We start from the raw sequence: 5,069 nt of genomic DNA, 5'->3' as shown, positions 1-5,069 counted from the left end.
CGCACGAAGACCAGATCAAGGCGAAGCACACGAGCAGTTTACCCAGCTTCGGAGCTCTCCGGAGAGATAATACTCCTACTGCTGCTTGTCTGATTGTATTGTGTTCTTGCTAGAGAGAGCTAACTGTTTTTCTGGCTTCCGAATGAGTCGAACCTCCCCTACGTTGCGCATGGGCCTCCTTTTATATGCTCAAGGGGTCACCGATAGGTGGCAATGCAGAGAAGGGGTAAAAGCGTAAAAAGTGTTGCGGTTGGTACACCTACTTGCACAGTGTATCCTACCTAACCCTGATGGCAGGGGACAAAGGCATTAAATGCCCGTCTGTGTCGCCCAAACCGTGCAGAAAGGGACCGTCAGGGACGCCACCGTTCGCCACGATGGCGATCTTGTCAGCTTCGCATGCCACCGCGCACCGCTGGCCGCACAACCTCTCGCCACGCGCGCCTGGAAAGGCCCCCAGGGCGACACGTTGGCGGATGTGCTGGAGCGTTGGTACAGGGTGGTAGCCTGCCGCAGCAAGCGCCTTGCCGCGGTCATCATCTTGTTGCGCCCGGAAGCTTGTCGCTCACCAGGCCTCGAGATGCCTTGGTTGGTCTTCCCGGCAAGCTCCTCTTGTCGGGGCCTTATTGCCTTGCCGGGACGCGTGGCGCGTCGCGGCAAGTTCCTTGGGATGCCTTGGTTGGCCTTCCCGGCAAGCTCCTCTTGCCGGGGCCTTGTCTCCTTGGCTTGAATACTTTGTGCTGCACAAGTTCGTGATACTAGGGTACCCCTACTCTAGTACACCGACAGGAGCCCCCGGGCCTGGGCCACACACGGTGTCGAGCGCTGTTGGGCCAGGCCCAAAACAGGGCACGGGCACACGCGGCCTGGGTCACGCCGAATCCTTCTCCGTATCCACCACGCCCTCCCCGAACGGCACGCATTGAATGCGGCATCGTGGGAGAGATCGTGGGTGGTTTCTTTATTCGGAAGGGCGAAACGTCCTCCCCCTCCCTTTTTATAAGCAGGGGAAACAGGGGCGGTTTGCCCACTTCGCCGGTTGCTACTCCATTCTCCAAAATCTCCGCCGCTCTCCTCCTTCTTCTCAAAGTCGAAAGAGAGCAGCGCTCTGCCCCCCCGATTGCCACCAGCATCACCAGCGCCGCCGATCTCCCCCACCACCTCCGCAATGGCTCCAAAAGCCGACAAGGGAAAGGGCGTGAAGTCGGCCGAGGCGCAGTGGCTCATGGCGCTGCGGAAGGAGCGGGCCCTCTTCTCCCCTCAGCTCGATGCGAAGGAGCTGAGGGAGTACTTCTACCTCTTCTGGTCGACGGAGACGCGAGCGCATCCGCGCACGAGGGTACTCCCGGCCACCGCTTCGAGATTGGCTCCGAATGGGTACCCCTTTTTCGCGCTGTTCTTCTACTGCGGGCTCTGTCCGCCTTTCTCTGAATTCTTTTGCGACGTCATGAACACCTACGGGTTCCACCTCCATGACTTCACCCCCAACACCGTCCTGACCATGGCAGTTTTCGCACATCTGTGCGAAAACTTTGTCGGTGTCCACCCAAACGTAGCCCTTTTCCGCCACTTCTTCATGCCTCGGGTTGAGAGAGGAGAGCCTCTTGCCGGCGGGATCGCTTGGATCTCGAGAGTCGGCAAGAAGGAAGCATATCTGGAGGGTGAGCTCCGCAGCAAGTGGGAGGAGTGGAGAGCAGAGTGGTGCTGGATCGTCGAGGAGAACCCGCAGCCATTCACTGCCGTGCGCCGAGCCCCAATAGTACGCGGCAATGATTGGAGCAATGTGGCCCCGGAAGATGACAGGCTGAAGATTGCCGTCACCCGCATCCTTTGCCTCAGGCTTGCCGGGCTCACTGTAGGCGCTGTAGGCGCAGATTTCCTTCGCCGCCGCATCGCTCCCCTGCAGGAGAGGGGGAGACCCGCCTGGGAGTTCAAGAACTCGGCGGATATCATGAGGCCGCGCCCGGGGCTCAACTTTAACTTCACCGTCCTGGAGCTGGTTGCGATGCTCCTAGAGCTGTTCAAACGCGATCCTCAGCATCCATTCACGTTGCCGAGGACTGTTGTTACGTTGTGCAACAATTCTTCGCTCGACCGGATCCGCGCAATGATGCCTTTGTGCGATTCGCACGGAATTGCCCCAACTTGGCAAGAACCTGCGGATGACGTCGTGCGGGCGTTCTTCGATGACTTGGTAGAAGTGCCGGTCCGCACTGATGAACAGAAGATCCTAACCCGCGACACCACTGATAATGAGATGTAGCGCATCGCCACCAGGCTGGAAGAGGTGGCGGCAGCAGTTGCCGCGGGCGAGTTCGGGTTCACCGTGGAGGAGGCAGAGGCAGCAGAGGTGGCAAGCCTTGCCGAGCGCGAGGAGTTTGCCGGCGAGGAAGTTCTTGCCGGCCCCGAAGCTGAGCCGTGCGAGCCCGGCAAGGAAGAGCCCGAACCTTCGAACAACTTGCCGCAGGTGGAGTCCCCGGCCCCGCCAAGAAGGCGTCTCTGCAAGGCTGCGGACGTAGCGGGGCGGCAGACGGGTCCACAGCCGCCGAGCCGTGCGACACGCTCTACCGGGACAAGCACCGTTGCCACGGGAGCGCCTCACGCCGCTGCTGCAACTGGAGCGGGGTCTTCCCGGTCCGCCACTACTGCTCCCGCTAAGCGGGCAAGGGAGCCTACTCCTCCACCCCGCTGTACCGGAGGTGAGCCGGACTTCGATCTCTCCGCGCTCAGCTCCGACGACGAAGAAGAAGAGTAAGATCCCCTTGCTGTCCTCATAGTTCTTCAATTCTCTCTATTTTGTTGCTTTCGTCTTGTATCTGACTTGCTTCGATCTGAATCCATTCCTTTTCAGGACGCTGGCCCAGAGAGCGCGAAGAGAGCCAAGGCCCTGGTGATTGTCATCGAAGATGATCCCACCGTGTCAGCAGGGGGTGTGTCTGAGACCACCTTGACGGACCCGGCAACTACTCCGCAAAGCAGCCCCCAGCGCAGCCCCCAGCGTAAGTTTATAATTTACTTCCTACCGTCAGGCGCGCATGGGTGCTCTTTTTTTTAATTATATCTTGACTGTTGATTTGTGTAGGAGCAGAACAGCCTCACCAGGAGTGCCCAGAAGCTGCTCCCGAAGCCTCATCTGCTTCGACTACGCCGCCAAGGGAGGAGTCCCCGGCAAGGGAGCGCTCTCCGGCAAGGGAGAACTCTCCGGCAAGGGACAGTTCTCCGGCAAGGGATGGCACCAGTGATCCTCCGGCGGTTGAGACCGCGACCGCAGATCCCAGCACAGGTAATCTTCTTGCCTGAAAACTTCCCTTGGGTTCTTCTTCTTCTGAATTTCCTTTCTTGGATTTTTGCTTGACTTTTCTCCCTTTTTTGTTCCTCAGATCCATCTGCCACGGAGCCAATGGAAACCGAGTATGCCGGTGAGGAGAATGCGCGTGGCAACAACGACGACGCCGCCGCCACCGAAGAAGAGGCCGGTGCTGATGATCCCGCCGGCGAGGAGGTCGCCAAGGCTGCCGCCGTAGAAGCGGGCGAGGGATCCGGCGATCGCACGGACGGTCCCGAGGCCGCAGGAGCGCCAGGCGCTACGTCGACCGCCGATCCCTCCACCGATGCTGCAGCGCCAGGCTCCGAAGAGCCCCAGCCCGGCGCCTATTTCAAGGCCGGCGATGGCATCTTCATCAAGCTCCCCTGGGCGTCAAGCTCCAGGGCGCCGGTCGAAGGAGAAACTTTTGATGAGGAGGTGCTCGCCTCCGCTGGGCTGGCGCTGGTCGACGCGCCAAGCAGCAGCAGCGACGAGTCAGAGGAGGAGCGGCTGCTGCGGAAGCTGCTGTCGCTCTACCGTGCCCGACAAACCAAGCTGGCCTCCCGAGAAGCGCTTGTCGCGAAGGCGGGAGTTGATATTGAGAAGCGCGCGGAGGAGCTCCGGGGCCTCAGGCAGGAAACTCTCCGGTCCTTGGCGGAGGAGCGGGAGCAACTTCTCGAGGAGCGGAAAGCTTTCCTCCTCGAGAAGGCTGAAGCTGAAGAGAAGCAACAGCTTGTCGCCGAAAACTTATTTGCGCAGGAAGGAGAGTTGGCGCAGCGCAAGGTCAATCTTGACAGCCACGAGGAGGAGCTTGCCGCGCGCGAGCAAGCGATTGGCGGGGCTCTCAAGGAGGCAAGGGATGCTGTCGCAGCTGCTGAGGCCGCCAAGAAGGAGCTGGAGGTGAAGGTGGCGCAGCTGGAAGCCGATCTCAGGGCGAGCTGCGAGGAGCTCGCTGCGCTCAAGCGTGAGCGCGAAAAGGATGCTGCCGCTCATGGTGAGCTACAGGGTCTTGTCGCTGAGAGGAGCAAGGAGCTCAGCGCCACCAAGGACTCCAACGCAGATCTCGAGCTGAAGTTGAGCACGTTGACTCAGACGCTGGACGGCGCCAGGGAGCGGGAGGTGGCCTTGTCGGAGAAGATCAAGGCCGACGAGGCGCTACTGGCGAATGCTGCTGCCGCCCACGACGCCTTCAGGGAGACAGTGGAGCATTGGACTGAAGGTCTTGTGGATGCCGCTGCTACCATCGACGGGGAGTTGGCGCAGTTGGGGATGGAGGATTTTGGGTATTCCTCCGACGAGCATCTCCAACCTAGCGCCAAGCTCAGCCTGTTCTTCAAAGGCGTGGCGATGGCCCTCCAGCGACTCCGGGAGAGGATCCCAAAGCAGCTGGCCGATGAGTCATGCAGGATTTGCGCGGGGGCTCTCCAGAAGGTGCTGATGAAGGTGGCCTTCCGCAATCCAGGCCTCAACTTCACCAACGTCCTCAAATCCTTGCCGCCGGATGCTGATCGGGATGCGCTCAAGGCCCTTGTCGCACCCATTGTGGACAAGGTGAGCGAGATCAAGAGGGTTGAGGGCAATCGCGTAGATTAGGCCGCCCTTCTTTTCTTTTTCTTTGTCGCCACTGGTCATGTCATGAGAACATTCTGTTAGAGCTGCGACAAGTTATCTTGTAATATAACTTTGTTTTGGGTAGAGATTTGCTATGTTATTTGCTTTACTTGATTCCCTGCTTTGTATGTTTTTACCCTACGCTTTTAGGGAA

This window comes from Triticum dicoccoides, chromosome 2B, assembly GCF_002162155.2.
Source record: "Triticum dicoccoides isolate Atlit2015 ecotype Zavitan chromosome 2B, WEW_v2.0, whole genome shotgun sequence".
NCBI classification, from domain to species: Eukaryota; Viridiplantae; Streptophyta; class Magnoliopsida; order Poales; family Poaceae; genus Triticum; species Triticum dicoccoides.
Note: the sequence above shows the minus strand (reverse complement) of the source record.